This window comes from Mirounga angustirostris, unplaced genomic scaffold (genome assembly GCF_029215605.1).
Source record: "Mirounga angustirostris isolate CCGP_5_RB_7025 unplaced genomic scaffold, mMirAng1.0.hap1 SCAF_12, whole genome shotgun sequence".
Lineage (NCBI taxonomy): Eukaryota > Metazoa > Chordata > Mammalia > Carnivora > Phocidae > Mirounga > Mirounga angustirostris.
In genome coordinates this window covers 81,798,573-81,818,670 of record NW_026991720.1, presented here as the reverse complement: position 1 = coordinate 81,818,670, position 20,098 = coordinate 81,798,573, and the positions used below count along the sequence as shown (strand labels likewise).

Here is a 20,098-nt window from a genome sequence, read left to right as displayed (position 1 = left end):
TTGATACAGCCAGAGCTTCAGCACTCTTTGACCTTGAGCCAGAGACTTAACCTGTCAGTCCTTTCCCCTCTTCGTACTTGGGCATTTTTGCCATTTGTAATACTGGCAAAACGATAATCCCTCAAATGGTTGTGAGAAAGATTCATTTAGACCCATATCAAGTTCTCGGAATGGTGTCTGGTCTGTAGTAAACACCCTCAGTGTTAGTATAACATGACACAATTTGGGTTTTCAAAAAAAAAAAAAAAAAAAAAACAACGTTCTTCTGATAAGATGATCATTTTGCAAATTAAATACAATGTGATATTACAAAAATAAAAATGGAGATGTGATTATTTAAAAAGTCAAGCAACACACAGTAAGACTATGTCAACCAGCCCTGCAATCAGATTCTGGAGATAAGTGCAGTGACTGTTGAAATTACTCATGAGAAATCATTTTGGTTGTACTTAACCTTAAGGATGAAGGGGCACAAGGTACCATTTAGGTGGTATTTACTAGATTAAAAGAATTATTTGCCCAGGTGTCTCATTCTAGGAGCTTGCCCATATATCTGAACATTTATCTGTGAGTTTAAACATTGAAGCTCAGTAACGTTTAGAGAAAGAGGAATCCGGTCCCTACCTCCAGGGAGTTAGGGAGTTACCTATTTGATAGAGGAAAGCAAGACTTGGCTTTTTATTACCTAATCCAGTTGAGCAATAAAGAGGGAGAGACTCCAGGGTAAACTGCCTGACAGAGCTCAGGGGGGAGGATTGCATGCTGAGAGAGTGTTCTGTCCTCACATTGCCTCCCTGTCTTGTAAGGTTAGGAAAGCCTCGCAATGAATATGACCAGAAAGCTTTATATTTGGGTGGGACCTGTAGGAGTAGATGTTAAAATCAGTGATCTGGGATTGGGAAAAGACTTTTAAAGTGAAGGAAATAAAGGAGATAAAAGGACAATCAGTACTTCTAGAAAGCCAACCTCCCTGACCTAAAGCTACAATGTAGGCTATCCATATTTTAAGAATATTTTATGATGAAAAATAGAAGAACTGAGAAATTTTTCTTTAAGAATTTTTCCTCTATGCATTCAAATGGAAACAAATTCCACCCCTCACCCCTGCATTTAGTTTCTTTAAACAAGAATGCATTACTTAAGTTTCTATCTTTTGTGAATTAGTATTTGTACAACCTCAGGTTTCTTGTTTCCCGAGGCATGAATACGAATGTTTGCTTTCTGCAATGCCTAACATTCACGGTAAGATGATAGATTTTACCCATAACAAGAGATATGTAAATATACGAAGATCTTAAAATTTACTTAATACAACAAGGCAATCTATAACTGTCATAAGCATGTACATTTTGACATGTTTAGCCTGCCTAGTTTTAGATATAAAAATCATTAAAGTGCTTCCAAAGTTATATATATACACCTTTATTTTTCATCTTCATTATTTTCAGATTAAGTTGATACGTTTTTATAACAGTCAATATATTTATACTCATTTTCTAAATTTAAGTGACCTTTCATTATCTGTGAAGGTATCAAACAACCACTGATGTTCGTAAAAGGCATCTAGGATGTTTTGTTTTTTCCCAGCATTAAGTAAATTTTTTGTGTGCTTTGAAGCAGAATTTTTAGTTCTTTCCTGGACTTATGCAAAGTTATAACTCTTGGCAGCTTAACACAAATTGCTTTTGAATTTTAGGGTGAAACCACATTTTGACCTAACGGTGCCCGAACTTAGCAGGCACTTAGTTGGAAATTAATTTCCTCTAATCTTGTTCATTTTGATGTTGCCACAACAACTTTTTATATTTTCTTCCTTGAAGTCACTAGCTTTCTGGTAGAAATTGCTATATCTTTCTGAAGATGGAGAAATATTCTCTGCCTACAACCCTTCTCTGTGTTGGCCAATACATGGTAATTGGTGTCTGATTCATGTGCTTATGGAAGGAACTAGAAACATTCCTCTGTGAAGCTCGGCAACTCTCCTGAAACCTCCCCCTTCTGTAAGTCCTCCACTGCACCATAAATCTTCCGTTAGATCACCTGTTTTCCTATTATAATAATTTTTCTGTATGTCTGTCTCTCCATGAAGATAAGGTTCTATTTTATTTCATAATCTCTGCACCCAGAAATATCCAGTGCCAAAAGGAATAGATTTTTAAGACAACAAATTTATTCACTTTTATTTAACTCTAATCTCTTGATAAAAGTAATGAAAATAATTCTAAAACCTCAAAGTAGCATAGCAAAATGCATCTGCTGAGAGCTTTATATTGACAAAAGGTAAAGATTTAGATCTGGGCAAGGAAATGTTTGTATGTAACCACATACCCTTTTGTCTTTCTACTAATCTTTGATATTGTCACTTGGATGCATAAACTCAAGGTCATCCGTTTCATACTAATACTGAAAATCTTAGCATTTATCTAATTTTCCTAGTTTTCTCTGTGTTAGTTATCTCTTCCGTAAAAATGTGGCTAACAATACCTAATGACAGAATTTTCTGTGGACTTGAATAATGACACACGGGACCATTTAGGCACGACGCCTGGCCCATGATATAATGTTAATAAATATTAGTTTTCTCCTTTGCCCTTTCTGAGAATTTTTCACATTGTCCCATGTGAAAGGGAAGAACTAGAATATATTAATCAAATAGAAATGTTTTCTTTTCATATTTAATAATTTAAGTAATTGTTAAAATGTTTAAATATTTAGAATCAAATGTGAAAAGTCGAAAAAGCAAGAAACAGAATAGTTTTAAAAACTTCACTCTGGTAACAGGGCCTAGCATATGGGAATCAAAAAGAGAGGAAAGTTATTCTAATTATCCAGGAACTGAATATTAAATTAAAAATAACTAGCATTGCTGAAGAAGAGTAAAGAATAATGGAACACACACAAAATCAAAGCATTGCCTTAGCAAATTATCAAGCCAGAACCTGGAAGAAGATATGTGAAAAAGAGGTAAAAATTGGAGAAAATAGAAACATAAGGAGAAAAAGCAGTATTCTGGTTGAGGTTTTATTTGGTCTTTTTTTCTTTTTTTTTTTGGTTTATTTTGTTTTGTTTTTTTTTTAAAAAAAAGACAATGTAGAACAAGCATTTCCGGCTCTCTGGGTCTCTGTAATCTCTTCTGTTAAAAGATTGGGACAGATGATTCCTAAGATTCCTTCCATTTCTGCAGCATAAAGGTCATGAACAGAGAGAAGAAATGTGTCCCCACAGAAGTGGGTGAAAGATCTTTGAACGAAGAGTCACAGCTATTTATATCTGAATAAATGTGGATGTTGTGGGAGCCCAGGAAACTTTGTAGTCTTCTACCCTAGACTATATACATAGACTTACCCTTTGTGTGTGAGCTATCTCCTTAGACTGTGAGCTCCTTGCAGGTAGGTGTTGCTAAACGATCCAAGCCAATTTTGAGCATGCACTATTATCAGGTTATCTTAGTAAATATCGGTAGCCCTCAATAACTAACAGCAAGGCGAGCTACAGACCTCCTTCACAAAACAAAGTGAAAGTTCTCTTAGATTGGCTTCTGACTGAAGCAGATGAGTAGCAAGCAGGAAAAGCTGGAACTCAACCTGTTGCTTACGCTCCGTGAAGCCCTCACACTCAGTAGGCTCAGAGTTCTTAATTGGACAGTTCAGAGGCATGCGCTTACCATGCAAACAACGGAATTCAGCTAACCACCTGGATCTAGGTAGATAACCAGGAATGCCCCCAAATCAAAATTAAGACAGTGGGCCATATCTCAGGGGAGCCTTAGGCAACTGGGCTCGGTGGGTATTAAGAGCCTGTAGCATAAGAGTAGGGAGTGAACCATATGTCTAGGCAACTCATAAATCTTTCATTTCACCACTGAAAACCCCGTGTATATATTTTCATGGACCTTTTCAGATTTTAGGAGATAAAGATAATAAAATTATAGACTTCGATTACATGCTAAATAGCTCGACAAGGAATGTTCACAACCAGGGTAGCAGCCCATTTTAAGAAGGTAGCCCATTTTAAGAAAGTGCTCAGTACTCACACGTTGTATTTTCTATGGAAGTATTTGAAGTACTTTACAGAAAACCTCGTGGTAGGAGTCATGCTTTCTTCCTTTTTGTGGCAGACTTCTGGGCACATCATGGCCACATGATAAATCTTAATCGAATACATGTATGGATAAGGATGCAGGTCATCAACAGTAATCCCCAGGGAATTATTGCCTAAATGATGTGGGAAAAATCATATTTGATTTTGTCCAGTTTAGCATATACCATAAATGGCTTGATTTGGTGTTGGAGTGTCTTTGTTTTAATTTTTTATTCTGATGAGTTGCATATATAATAACATACCCACCAAATATTGCTATCCTGGTTCTCTCATATGGCCAAAGAATGTCATGATTCTTGTAGACCTGAACCTGTTCATTTTGCAAGGCCCTGCACCAGAAGCCTCTTATCTCCAGTTTTCACAAACTAGAATAGGCACCGATGCTTTGTTTCTTATCCTAAAGACAAGTGTGCATGTTGTTATGTGGTTCCTAGGAGGGCTGGAGAGTCCTATAACAAAGACACAGGATGAAAAGAGCCAAGGGAATTGCCTTGAGAAAATAAGTAGGGAGATCCCCAGAGAGGGACCTGCTTCTGTGTTCTTTTAAACGTCACAGAGTAATTGTTTCTCTCTCTCTCTCTCTCTTTTTTTTTTGTTTTAAAGGAAAGACCCAGGGTGAGGAGCAGCTCACTTTCAAGCTGGGGAGGTTGGTAAACACTGGCGACAGGGCTCACTGTGGTTTAGGAATCCCACTGCCTCAGTGGAGTGTCACTCAAAATTCCACAGCCATTCTTGGATACTGGGAGGTGGGGCTGACCGATGTACAGCCGTGATTTGACCAGCACTTGGGGCAAACTCAACCACAGTTATCAGTGTTAATTCCATTTTCTTCCAACCAGCATTTTGCAAATGAGTTAATATTGGCGGCTTCGCACTTTTTCATCGGACTTCAAACTGGTAATTATGCTTATGTAATCACTGTGAAGTTTTCTAGCTTAACGTAGGACTCAAGACTGGTGCCTGCAATACTAAAATCTCTCCGTTGATCTGATTTTTGCTTTCTTCTTGTCCAGTATAAGCTCTACTTGTGTTTTTCTCTTCTCTCGGCGAGTATTTGAGACCCAGATGTACGGGCAGCTTATCCCAAGCTTTTAGATGAGAAGTTGTATCTAAAAGAAAATGGAAAGAGTTGGTTAGCTGTAGTAACTGCTGTGATCTTGTCAGTGAGAAGTATAATACTAAGTGATAAGAGGATATTCAAAAATATTTGAAAGTATCCAGACCCTCCAACATACAGGTGCTTATATACATGCAACAATGGAGGAATATCTTAAGAGAACAACAACATACTAAAAGGGCAAATTCGTGCATGGCTATCTTTTCCTCTTAAGAACATCAGTGCCCAGGAAGACTGTTAAATTACAGATGGTCACTTTTTACTCGAAGAGGCGGTTACAATAGCATGAGCAAGTTTTGGACTCTCGAATATTAAGATTGTAAGGCAGAGAGGTTGTCTTCCCGATCTTGGAGAAGGAAGCAGCTATCCTTCCCCACTTCTAGTCAACAGTAATTGGTAGAGGTCACAGGCAGAGTTTGTCCTGCTGACACTCCTGGCATGGCTCTAGCCAACAGGTGGCTGCTGTGACTTGTTGGAGAGGTGATTCTGCAACTTTATTTTATACTCGGGTTAGAGAACTCGGTCATTGTATTGTATATCTGACTTGGGTTACCGAATCTTTGATTCAAAGGCTAAGAGACTATAGGACGTAACGTTAGAGACTTAGCCATTAAATTAAAGGCAGTTTTCAACTTGCACATCATTCCTACACTGTTTTTGATGGTAAGAACCAGCCACATGGAATGATAATAGGAAGCATCAAGGACCAGATACGAGAGTTAGGTAGAATTTTTACAGATTTCCGACAGAACCATTTTACCGGTCACATATAACCATTTCTAGTCGTGGCATTTTATTTTGACCTGCGTTCTGATACAGTGTTCTGCAGCAACAAACAATATCTGTATGCCTTAACTTTATTTCACTGTGATTATCTTAACTAGTTGGAAAGTGAACCTTGTGAATTATGAGACAGCTTTAGGTTCACCTCTGGGGGTGTGAAGACAGGGGACTGAGGGGAGAGACTGTTTGACGTAGACAGGGGCAGGAAATGCTAATACAACCTCATTCAAAGAATAATTCGTGACCTTGCTTGTACCTCAGACCTATACAATTCCGTTTGACATCTGGGTGGTTAACATTGTTTAAGCATTCTAGACAAGCCGTAATTAAACATTCCAATACCAGATCACAGGCCATTATGGATTTACAGTTACATATGTTACCTAAATGTAAACCATTAGAAAACAAAAAAACTGAAATGACATGCTGTGTGGTAATGCTACTAAACAGATACATTTTCTTTTATACTCAAGGGCTAGGACTTCATGAATGCTAGCATTATGCAAATGACTTTGTCTTTAGACAGTTGGATTGTTTATTCAACAAATATTTGTCCAACCCATACTTGGTACCGATCATTTTCTGTACTTAATATCATCCACTTAACACTTTGAAAAGCAATTCCCCACTACAAATATTATTATTTAATAAGTTAAATGGATATCAAGACTGGAGCATTTTATAGGAGGTCGCCACTCTACTAGGTCATCAGGGAATCCTCCACTGAATTTGGTACCACAGGTTTTCATATTTCTCCCTTAAGGATGATGAAAGATCAGTGAATTCCTGAGTATCTGAAGTCTGTGGAGTCTTGGGTTGCTTAGAAACTGAGTGACTAGGGGCTTGCTATGGCAACCCAATTTATCAGTGAATGCAAAACCAATGTAGCTGGCATTATGCCACATCTCCGTACTTCGCCGGTAAGAATATTCAGACTAGATCCTCTGTTGTAACAGTATTTTTATTACTTATACAATCAAACTAAAAATCACAGGTTACCAAATATTGAAATAACGACCTATAGCTCATAATGGATAGAAACTACATGAAAATTAAGCTTAAGCTTACCGTGTAATTTTAGCTATGTCAAATATATTATGTCTGTTGGTTATTATTCCATTGCCTACCTTGCTTTTATAGAAACGATTTTCATTAAATTGAAAGCATGAGAAAACAAGACTAGTAAAGTATTTAATCTCCGTGATAATAAAAAGGTTCTGGGGGTGCCTGGGTGGCTCAGTCGTTAAGCGTCTGCCTTCGGCTCAGGTCATGATCCCGGGGTCCTGGGATCGAGCCCCACATCGGACTCCCTGCTCAGTGGGAAGCCTGCTTCTCCCTCTCCCACTCCCCCTTGCTTGTGTTCCCTCTCTCGCTGTATCTCTCACTGTCAAATAAATAAAATCTTTAAAATTAAAAAAAAAAAGGTTCTGAAATTTGACTTAGATTGATAGTTCCATACAAATAATCTGTAAATGTATCTATGTATGTAGTATATTTTAACGATATCCTCATTTTATATTAACTCTTTATTTGCATATAATAAATGTGTTTTACCATATTATTTTTTTAAAAATCTTAGGCCTTAGGCGATATATTCATGTCCTCTGACACACAAATGTATCAGATAATTAATTTATTTGGAAAGCACATTTTTGCAATAATGGGGGGAAAGACCTTAGAGGCCTACTCTCATCCTCAGTTTGAGTATTTGCTCCCTTTAGTGCACTTTTAGACATGTTTTCAGATTTTAACGACACCTTTTCATAGTTTTTATATATTCATGCTATATGTAAGTGCAATCTCTGCCCCTCCTCATAGGTAGGTGCTGTATGGATCTTTTCTCCCTGTTGCCCCCAACTTTCCTATGTTTATCATGGTCCGTAGCAGAGAGAGAGATTTTGTTTTGATTATATTAAGGGTTCTCCTGAGAGTAAAAAAGAAAATCAGTGTGACTCAGGTTTTCATGGGACAAAGAAGGATACATCTGGTGATATTTTCAATTTGTTCTTTATACTTACTCATGTCTACAGAATTCTGAAATTGATCAGTGTTTTGAATCCTCCAGCGTGTCTATTCAGCTGGGCAATGCCCAACTTAATGATAATATGTCTCATCTCACAGGTGGAAATAAAGACAAAGACAGCACTTGAGCCAATTTTCTGGAACTAACTGCTATCAGAACAGAAAAGCCAGTTCCCAGGGGTGCTTATGTAAGGCACCAAAGACTGAGCCATATGAACTTTGTCCCTTGACAAAGGTGCATTTTGAAGTCAGAGAAAGGCCCACTGTTTTTTAACAAAATAAGTGAGCAGTTCAGAACAAATCCTCTACACAGCCCAGAGGAATCAAACTGTTAGCAAGGGATCACATAAATTAGTTTATAAAGAGACAGATTGGCATGTAAAAAATGAGATGGCAGAGTATACTATTTGGAAAACTTGGAAAAAATTCTAATAGGCGAAACAACACAACGCAATCACTTATTAATGGTCCACATCTAATATTGAATCGTGATTTGAACAAATTTAGAAATCTTCATTTTTTTTTCAAAGATTTATTTCAGAGAGCGTGTATGTGCGCACATGAGTCGGAGAGGAGCAGAGGGAGAGAAGAAGACTCCCCGCTGAGCACAGAGCTCATCACGGGGCTTAATCCCTTGACCCCGAGATCATGACCGGAGCCGAAATTAAGAGTCAGATGCCCAACCAAGTGAGCCACTCAGGCGACCCTAGAAATATTCACTTGAATAAATATGTCTTTAAACACTTGCAAAGAGCTTACTGTGTAGGAGCTTGTCCTACATCCTTGCATTGCAGTTCCTCAGTTAAGTGTCTGTGGAATGGCAGAAGTAAAGCCCTTCGTAAGAATATTTTCTAATGTGGAAGAATCAGACTGTTGGTTCAGTACGTGCAGATTTTTGCTTAAAGCAGATCACAACTGTTCTTGGTTTGATTTCATGCCTGGTGTCTACTGCATATAAAAAAACACACCTAGAAAATAATCAGTCCTTCTAAACTTGATATCAGATAACCTGGTACCTCCTCTCCTACCACAGTATTGAACACACCCATGTCTCTTTTTGATCTCTGCCGTGATACCTCTAGTATAGGGTTTTCAGTATCACTTCAATGCATATTTGAACACCTGTTAGGTGGTAGGCACTATTTTAAAATCTGGGATATAAAGATAAACACTACCAACACAGTTCCCAGTGCATACGTTACAGGGAGCTCCATTTTGACAGGCTCCCTTGCAACTCAGGAATAAACAACTAAATGATGAATTGAGCTTTTTATAACACTTTTTATGAGTATAACACTAAAGAGTTCTGGAGATACATAGAGGAAAATGTAGTTACATGATAGTTTATATGTGCTTAATAATATATTATCTCTGTTGCATATGGTGTAAGAAAACATACCTCTTGCCTTTTTTTTATTTTTTAAAGGCCTCCTGGTTAGGTCATGTTTCTTGACCACATTTAATGAGCCAGGACTTTGGTTAGATATTTTAGTTGTTTAAAATGTATCTGATCTAAGGTACACATTTTACATAGAGTCTCAAGGTATCAGTTTGGGTGTTTTCAGCTCAAACTAGCTGAATCAATACAGGGATTTTTGGTGGTCCACATAATTGAAAACTCCAGCAGTACTCTTGAGGCATAGTTGGACCAAACTTGCTGGTTCTTTCTCCTGAACTTTCTCTGTTCTTCCCTTTATTTGGGTGTTGGCTTTGACTTAGATTGACTTTCCTTGAGGTTTTAAGAAGTCCTCCAACAGCATGAGTATGTGTTTCCCTATTCTTCTACATCGAGGATGGGGAGGGGGGAGAGATAATAATAGAAAGAGTGATTCCCACCAATGTTGAGCAATGTTGGCCAATGTCTTTGTGAGTCCTGAGGGAAAATGTATGTTCTGGTAACACTCCCTATTTAATTAAAGGAAAATATTAAATGGAACATTTGTATTTTTAGAGGCAATGCCTCTAGAACCAAAACCTTTATAAATCAAAATCTGGAGGCAGTTTTTTGAATCTTTCCTGCTGAACTCAATATGTAAAGGCATTTCTAAAAGCTAAGTCAGCCACTCGTGGCTTCCAGGGCCCAAGCTACCCACCCTACATGGGAGGCACTGAGGATCTGAGGGTGTGAAGTTCCTGAACAAATGTTACTGTCTTTCTTTCCTCTGGGAAATTATCAAGCATAGTGAAATATCCCTTGCAGATCATGATTTAGTCAATTATAATGGCTGAATTTAGTCAGATTTATTCATTATGTTTCATCTTTAAAAATCAAAGCCAGTTTCCCAGGACATGTCTTGACACTTATGTATTGGACTTAAAACAAACAAAACAGACATTATCTATTCTCAGTTTTAATTTCATTTGCCTAGGATCGGATGAAGATCGAAAGAGTGGCCTATACGATGGTAGAATATTCTAGAAAGAAAAGTTTTCCAAGTGATAAATTTGCACCAGAGGACTTAAAAAGAAAATCACAAGGTATTTTTTCCCTCACCTAGCTGACATGGCACTTAAGCCAGAGAAAGTTTAGTAAATAGCACAAATGTAATCTTCATTTTCTTGAGTTTCATAGTTTGAAGAATTTAAATATTTTCTACTGCACAGGATGGTAAATATGAGGTTAAAAGAATGACAAAATGAGGCAAAGTTTTGACTAGAATATTTTCTGGTAGTATTTGGTATATTGAATTCCCATTGGAGGCTGGTGCCTTTCAAAACAGAAATATCTGTCAAGTGGATAATGTGAGTCTGTTTGTAAAAGGAGTGAAGGGTCAAATGAATTCATGATCTCCACTGATTTAGGGATAGCTGTGCTTTTGTAAATGCAACTGCACTAAGTAATTTGGATGCAACTCCAAATTTACACATCCAAAATCATGGATCCTTTTGAGAGAATACTAGAAAGAAAAAAAGGATATGTCAAATAGTCACATAGAAATCAACCACGACAGATACACGTAGGGTAACCGAGGAAGAAAAGAAGGAAAAATTAAAACAGAGAAGCTCGTGAAAGAGAGAAGTCAATGCTGAGGCTTATTATAAAAACAATATTTGGGGACATGCCTCTTTATAACAATAGGAATTAGTTTCATGGTTTTTAATTTTGAATTGAGCTAACTCATGAAATGGTATGGTTTCCGTGCTTTTATGGACTTACTTCAGCTCCGATTTCACTCCCGGTAGCCGCCTTTTTTCCAACCTACCATGATGACCCAGTTTTCCCTGAGGGGTTGTAGGAAATGAGAGGAAAAACAGGCCTAGCAACATTCTTGGATCATATCCAGAAAATGGTTTTTAGCGCTTGGAATACATGGAGGATGCCGTTTGAGCCTTGTATCTGTGGCTTGGGAAAACAATAATAATCTCAGCATTCACTCTGAACCGGAAAGCACTGTGGTGTTAACAGAAGGAGCGTCACAGAATAAAATGAAAAGCCCTCAGATAACATAAGCACTCCAGTTCACATTTGTGTCCTTACGCATGAACTGGAGGCACTGTGGAGGAGGATAGTTTGCTTGCCTACATACCACAACTGAGAGACCTCGGGCCCCAGCAGTCACTGAGGAGAGAAGAGGTCATGAAGCAGAACAAAACTAGCAGGACTAGCAGAGTCATGCAAGAGTGACATTCCGTAGCAATTCATATTGCTCAAGCTAAGGTTGTTTACGTGAACCATACCCTCAGAACAAAAGGGAAGAGTGACCTTCAGGAATCTGAAAGGGATGGTCACAAGAAACACGTTTTGAGTCCTTGGTGGCTTGTTGGAGAGCTATGAGGATGACAGAGACTTGTACAGAGACAGGGTTGATGCTGCCTAAACTCACTTGAACCTCCCTCGTACGGTTACCACAAGGTGATTTCCTTTATCAGTTTTACTCTCAAAGCCCCAAAATGCAACGCAAGCTTTAATGCTGCTACTAAAGCGTCACAGCCAAAATGAAGTTGAATAGGCAAGTCAGACTTCTTTATGATTCAGAATTGAAGTGTGGAGATTACAAAGGGAAGGTTTTACTCTACCTCTACCTCTACCTCTGCTTGCATGAAAGAAGCAGACAGCCAGCAATCACAGAGACACATGTAGGCCGGTTTCAGGGTTTGGATATTTTAGAATTATTCGGAATTCATCTCTCTGTCTAATGTATCACAGAGTGGTACTGTACCCCTTTTTATTCCGTCTGGATTCTGATGTTTATGGTATCTGGGCTATGCCCATTGGAATATGTAAAGGACATGAGCTAAAGGATCCATAACCTTTCCAGGTCAATATTTGCTTCTGGAAGTTTTATCAGATAGATTTATATAAATAGTCTATGTATGCATGTGTATATATTCAATGTTTTTGTTATTTTTCTTACAAAGTATTGTACGAGGCTTTATTTTTTTTTTTTTAAAGATTTTATTTATTTATTTGACAGAGAGAGACACAGCGAGAGAGGGAACACAAGCAGGGGGAGTGGGAGAGGGAGAAGCAGGCTCCCTGCGGAGCAGGGAGCCCAATGCGGGGCTTGATCCTAGGACCCTGGGATGATGACCTGAGCCGAAGGCAGACGCTTAACGACTGAGCCACCCAGGTGCCCCAACGAGGCTTTATTCAAACCGAAAAATACATCTAGAATAAAATGTCCCCACTTTGAATCCTATGGAGTCTTGGAAATCTTAAGAATATATTTCAAGTTCTTCCAAGGAGTTTATTTGATAAGTAGCACTCTCAACCAAACTTGTGGGTTCTTTGAAGACCGAAAACTCAGGCTTGTCCAAGAGCAAACCCTTCCCTTTAGCCCACTAAGAACCAAGCTGGATGATGAAGATGATTTGATTTCACTCTAGGGTCGACAGACTGTTTTCTATACTCCCTTAAATCTTCTAGCAGCAGCTGCCATGTCACTCAAATGCAGGGTTTGTGCCAAGTGATTCTTTGTAGTGTCAAACTTTTCCACTTCAAACAAAAAGAAAGGCATCAAGAATATATTTTTTCCTGTGTGGTGATTTTTTAAGATAAATTACTGTTGTATAATGTGTATCTTAGAAACTTTTTTTCATCTTTGAAAAGAAATCTAATTCGGTATGCTCCTATGTCCCTGGAAAAGTGTGCACATGTGTGTGCGTGTGCGTGTGCGTGCGTGTGTGTACATTTAACTCTTACAGGAATCTGATGTCCAGGTGTTGTGTATCTTTAAACTTACGGTAACAGGTTGTCCGGTGAGATGGATGTCCATATAATTAAGGTGGTTAGTATGTCTCTTAAATGGAACACTTTCTAATTATCCAGCTGGTTTCTCTGTGTAAATTTTTTTGTTGTTGTACATTTGCCACACTCTTCAATTTTTTTTTAAGATTTTATTTATTTGAGAGAGAGAATGAGAGAGAGAGAGCACATGAGAGGGGGGAGGGGCAGAGGGAGAAGCAGGCTCCCTGCTGAGCAGGGAGCCTGATGTGGGACTCGATCCTGGGACTCCAGGATCATGACCTGAGCCGAAGGCAGTCGCTTAACCAACTGAGCCACCCAGGCGCCCCACACTCTTCAATTTTTTAACTGGTGCTTAAACAGTAAAAAACCTGATATTTTAGCATTTTAAAGCACATCATTTTGACCAAGCCATGAGCTAACACGAATGTAAACTGATTTCTCTAACCCTTCTTAAAATTATTTTATTTCATTTTTAAGACCCCACTTCAGGGGCTATCTGTAGTCAGATTACATTTCTTAAGAATAAAATGTGTTCCACCCTCAATTCAGTCATTTTTTTAATATTTCTGTCCTCTGAAATTTCAAATTAGTTGGTTGTATACATTTTTTCCCAACCTTTTCTAATTTGGCATTTGTTAACTAAATGCTTGTTTTCCTTATTGATTATTGTGCTTTTTTTCCCTACTATTTCACCATGCCATGTTTTCAGACCTAGTTATCCTTTTACCTGACTATTTCTGTTTCTCCCCCCTAATAATTTTCCATTTAGTGTATGAGCACAGATTACTCTGACAACTATGTTGATTATATCTGTTCCTTGTGTTTCCTAGTATCATTTACATGTTGACTTATTTTCTTCCCCCTTACAGAGTTGAGTCAGCTTTGCAAACTGTTGAAATAAAGATTAGGTCTGTCAACACTTTTAGATGGCCTGTGAAATTTACATATTGATTTGGCCCTGCCCACATGAGCACTAGCCATATACACAGAGGTGCGCTCTCTTTAATCTCTTTTACACACAGCTCCTATGATGGCTTCTATTAAATATGTGGGTAAGTTAATTTCCTAATTTTAATGCAGTATCTTTGCTTTTATCCTGCGTTTCAGTTCATTAGATTACATGGTTTAAATCTAAACTTTAATTACCCTGATATTCTGCCTTTTACCTTTGATGATGTCCTTGAAATTCTCTTTTTAGGGCCATCTTACAAGCCTCTGTTTTAATCTCTCCAGCTTTTGCTGGCATTACATTATACTGTTATGTCTTAATTATGTACATCTATATTTATTTCTTTTTATTCCTTCATGTGAAGCCCTTCCTCACCGTAGAAAGCAGGTAAAACATGCCATTGGTTTAATGCTTTCACAGATAAGCAAGGTAGCAATTGAAAATAATAGGTGTATGTTTATACACACACTCACACAATTATGTGTGTATATACATGTGCATAAATATGTATGCGTATGTATGTGTGTATGTAAATCTCTATGGTTAGTTATCCCCAAAGATTAAAGTGATAAAACACATTTTACTTACGGTTTGATACTGGCAACTAATGTTCTGAGAAAGTTTACAGGCCTTTAGAAAGATTTTATTGAATTTCTTTTTCTTTTTTTTTTTTTTTAAAGATTTTATTTAGTTATTCATGAGAGAGAGAGGCAGAGCGAGAAGCAGGCTCCCAAGGAGCAGGGAGCCCGATGTGGGGCTCGATCCCAGGACCCTGAGATCATGACCTGAGCCGAAGGCAGACGCTTAACCATCTGAGCCACCCAGGCGCCCGATTTAATTGAATTTCAAAATAATTCTGTTAGTTACCACTTACAGACTATGTTCACCGCTCATTCTCCCTTGTGGTTAGAAATCATTTTCTTAATGTAGCATCAGATTATTTAAAATTGTTATTCAATTTGTACAAATGTGTCAAAGAATATGCAAAAGCATGTATTGATCAAGAACTTGTTATCTTCTTTTTTTCTTTCAGAAAAGAGTATAGGCTCTTCATTCAGTCTCTCTGGGTTTTAATCCTTGCTTTGGCACATACTAGCTTTGCGACCTCAGTTGTCTAAAGAGCCCAGGGAGGTGCTATCACAGGTCGATGAGCTAACACAGGTGGAAGACATAGTTGGACAAGACTCCAGTGTGTGTGAGCTCCTTCATTATGTCATCATCATAACTTACACGTCTTTGCATGCCCATACAATCTACAATTGCCATGTCTGTTATACTAAGATTCTTCATTTCCTGAATTGTAAAAAAAAAAAAAAAAAAAAAATCACTTAAAAAAATTCCATCTCCTAATAGAAGCTGCATACAGATTTGCATTAGGTTTAAACCTAATATCTGATTTGATCTTTCAGCCTGAGGGTGTAGGTGTAGTCTGTATGATTATCCTCTTTGGCAAGAAGAGAAATCAGAAGTACAATGACTATGCGTTACTGAGTCCACAAATCTTGTTGTTAATAAGCAGTGATCAGAACTCAGGCCATGTGACCCCTCTTTTAGAGTCCTTACAATGCATCTATCATCTGTTTCTCAAATATGTTGCAATATTTGTTACTCAACTTACTTTACTCTTCCTCTTTTACTTCATAAGTGTTAAATTCCATGAATCAGCTTATCTGAAAATACTGTTACCAAGGATTTTATTTAAACCATACAAAACTAAAAGGTTTATTATTTTTAATATTTTTGAAATGAAGAGAGTCTTTCAAAGTGTGACACAATATTTAAAAGGAAATTACTGTGAAAGTTAATGACATACAAATTTTAAATTTTAGTATAAAATTATAAAAAAAATAAAGTTTAAAATTGTCAAAAATTTTTTTATAATTGTCAATGTCAGAAGACTGGCCTGTTCCTCTCTAATTAACAAGGAAAGGACAAACAAAGTCATAGGGAAAAAAAAGATGAACGAGAATATAATCACAAATATTTTAAAGATTTATTTATTTTAGAGATAGTGTGTGCACCAGCATGGGGAGGGACAGAGAGAGAGAGAGAATCCCAACCAGACTCTCCACTGAGTGTGGAAACCATGCAGGCTCAGTCTCAGGACCCTGAGAGATCAGGACCTGAGCTGAAACCAAGAGTCAAAAAACACTCAACCGACAGAGCCACCCAGGCACCCCTCACAAATATTTTAAAATAGAAATGGCTAATATACTTAAGAAAATAGGTTAAACTATATTCATTTGAGTATTTACCAATATAAAAGTACTTGTTGGGGGCGCCTGGGTGGCTCAGTCATTAAGCGTCTGCCTACGGCTCAGGTCATGATCCCAGGGTCCTGGGATCAAGCCCCGCATCGGGCTCCCTGCTCGGCGGGAAGCCTGTTTCTCCCTCTCCCTCTCCCCCTGCTTGTGATCCTGCTCTCACTGTGTCTCTCTCTGTCAAATAAATAAATAAAATCTTAAAAAAAAAAAATCTTAAAAAAAAAATAAAAATAAAAAAGTACTTGTTAAAAACTCAAAATTCAGTATAAACCAGTATGAGTGTGTATGCAGACAGGTAGTCTCACACATTGTGGCGTAAAAATATGAACAGAAATTTGGTAAAACTCTACCCCCACCCCCCCGCAAAAATGTACACACTTTTGACCTAGAAATTTCACTCACTGCTGTTTACTGGTGTCCTAGATCAGGAAAACAAAACTATATATACATGCAATGATATTGTAATAGTATTGTATGGTGACAGATGACAGCTACACTTAGGAGCATAGCATAACATACAGTGATGTTGAATCACCATATTGTACACCTGAAACTAACATTGTGTGTTAACTATACTCAAAAAATTTTTAAACTGTATATGAATGCTTAGCATTTTTTGGTAAGATTAAAGAACTGCAAATAAAAAAAGTGTCCATTAAATAAGTGATCGGTTATTTAAAAGACAATACATCCTTTACTATGGAATATTTTTCAATAATGGAAAAAGAGAGCATTAACTCTATCCAAAATATGATCATATCTCCAAGGCACATAATTTGAGAAGAGTCAGGTTGCAGAAAGTATGATTTGGTATATGTATTATTCCATATACATATGTATGTAAATTTAAAATTCATAAAGCTCTAGGCGGTTGGGGAGAACATACCTGAACTGGGGGTTGAAAGAAACTTCTCATTTTACACCTTTTTATAATTTTCAAAATTTCTTTTTTTTTTTTAATTTTTTTTTAAGATTTTTTTAATTTATTTGAGACAGAGAGAATGAGAGAGAGAGCACATGAGAGGGGGGAGGGTCAGAGGAAGAAGCAGGCTCCCCGCCGAGCAGGGAGCCCGATGCGGGACTCGATCCCGGGACTCCAGGATCATGACCTGAGCCGAAGGCAGTCGCCCAACCAACTGAGCCACCCAGGCGCCCTCAAAATTTCTTATTTGTCCACATTACTTTAATAAATTCCCTAAAATAAACATTTGCTTAATAGCCATTGATCACCATAGCAAGTATTGATTAAACACTATATGTCAGGATCTGTGCTAAATCCTTTATATTATCACTGTCCATTTTTACAACAATTCTGAGAAGGCAATATTTCCCCCGTAACCAAGAGAGGTGAAGTAGTTACCAACAAGTCACACACTTCAGGAAGTGATGAACTCCAAATTCAAACTCTGGTCCATTGACTTTCAGAACAGATGCTCTTCATCCCAATCAAACCATTGAATATTCGTGGTATGAACAGACAGCCTAGTAACTTCTGGTTTCTGGTCATCCTCACTCTTTTTTTTTTTTTTTTTAAGAGGGAGGGAGGGAGTGGGGAGAGAGAATCTTAAGCAGGCTCCATACCCAGTGTGGAGCCTGATGTGGGGCTTGAACTCATGACCCTGAGATCATGACCTGAGCCCAAATCAATAGTCAGAAACAACCTACTGAGCCCCCCAGGGGCCCCCATTCTGACTCCTTTTAAAATATTATTATGGTTATGACAATTATTGTGTGTGTCCATTTATTTAATTGGTTACCAGCTTTGAGTCTGGTCTTTACTCTGGTAAAGACCAGAGTAGTTCAGCAGTGAACTAACCAGATAAATGTCCCCCTCCTGATGGAGCCAATCTTCTAGCAGATGCAAAAACAGAACAAAAAATATAAGCCAAATCTATGTGGGATGGTGCTATGTAATCATAAGAAAATAGAAGGGAGAAAAGGGACAGGGGCCCAATGGAAGGGGTTTGAGTTTGAGTGCTAGTAATCAAGCCCCTGTAAAGTGTTGCAAACAACTCCCTCACTTAGTTCTTATTACTATCCGCTTACTTATATTTTGTCCATTTTTTGATTAAAAAGAATAAGAGTAAGTGGTCCTTTAACTGCTAACCCCCACTCGATACAACCAGTGCCCAATAACACCAGGATTCACTTGGCTGTCGGATTCCAAACCCTGTGTGGTCACAAAAAAAGAGTTCCCAAAGAACTGTGCCTAAGCGGACTTTATTATGTTGTAAGTTTTATCCTTCATCATACTAGATCTATCTAGTGTTCTAGTGGATGTACATAAGGTGTACATAAGGTGTATCTCGTGTAAGATATATCCCTTCAAAATACTGTGGGTACATATTCTTTTCCCAAAATGAAAATCTCAACAGTGTTTACTCAGAAATGGGTACAGTGTTTTTCTACCTTATTGTTCCAGGTAACGATTTTGCTCAAAATCTAAATGTATGGTTACAGATTTTACTTAGCTGTGCTCTTTCTGGGTCTTAGCACACAAGACTCAGAAAGCTACTCAGGAACTGCTGTCTATGGGATTGAACACAGCTGCTTCTGGGAATGTAAATTTGATTCTTTGGACTGCTTGGGAGTGTGTGACATTTCCCTCTCCAGAGACAGTCAGAGGGTTTGGATGACATTGGGCTACTGATGAGTGATCCAAGTAAGTTCAGTGTCAAAGCATCTATTTTGCTTGTATTTTTTTTCTGAAGGATCTTTCTCTAATGGTGTTCACGTTTTCATTGTTATTTAACTATCCTTTCCATATGTTTAAAATGTGCTCTTTAAAACAGGAACTATCTGAACTCCTGTGTCTGTGAGCTATTTCTGAATTGTCATGTTGGGGGCGGGGAAAATGTGTGAGAATTCAAATTGAGAAGAAAATATATCAAAGCAGTTTAAATCCAATAAAATAGATATTCTTACGATAGTTATTGAAATAGCCCTTTTATTACCTTTTTACTAAAGAACAAAGATTAAAGTTCACAGTTTAAAGGACTCTTTTTTTTTTTTTTAAGATTTTATTTATTTATTTTGACAGAGAGAGACAGCGAGAGAGGGAACACAAGCAGGGGGAGTGGAGAGAGAGAAGCAGGCTTCCCGCCGAGCAGGGAGCCTGATGTGGGGCTCGATTCCAGGACCCTGGGATCATGACCTGAGCTGAAGGCAGACGCTTAACAACTGAGCCACCCAGGCGCCCCTAAAGGACTCTTCTTTTTAAGTTACCTGAAATCTCTAAGTTCTTCTGTTGAAACGAAAAGCATAAATCACAAGGGGATTGTACAAGTTCATTTCTACTTTATCCTACCAGAGTGGTCTAAATTTTGGAAAGAAAAAAGCCCAATAGGCCTAAAATATTAATACCTAAGCATTCATCTTTAAATAAATGTGTCAGTGAAAATACCTGGGAAAAAGAAGGCAATGCTTAAGGGAAAAAAGAGCACTTGGGATTCTTGTCCAGTCGTACCGCAAGGCTAACAAAAGATTCACCACACACTCAGGAGGGAGAGCACAGGCAATCCAATGAGAAGGACTGCTTTAAATATGATCTAATGAACTAAATATACTTCTGCCTGTTATTGTCACCTCACTTTATTTCAAGGTTGACTTGGAAGCATGTATTCAGCTGGCCTGTCTGATAGATGACAGTTTAACTTTGTAAAGATGTTGATCTT

The 20,098-nt window shown here is 37.9% G+C and overlaps 1 protein-coding gene across 5 annotated transcripts in view; it reads left to right on the top strand.

Moving 5' to 3' along the window:
- Positions 1 to 20,098, top strand: part of CD36 (CD36 molecule (CD36 blood group)) — a 79,235-nt gene that overhangs the window by 19,805 nt on the left and 39,332 nt on the right. The window contains exon 1 of one of the 5 annotated variants that reach the window (XM_045864803.3): positions 4,831 to 4,998. The exons of 2 other annotated variants lie outside the window; for them this stretch is intronic. The gene's annotated coding sequence lies outside the window, so the exon portion shown is untranslated. Of the gene's footprint in view, positions 1 to 4,830; positions 4,999 to 14,085; positions 14,264 to 20,098 lie in introns of those variants that run through there. 2 more of the 5 variants (XM_045864801.3, XM_054505316.2) reach the window with 2 other exon arrangements.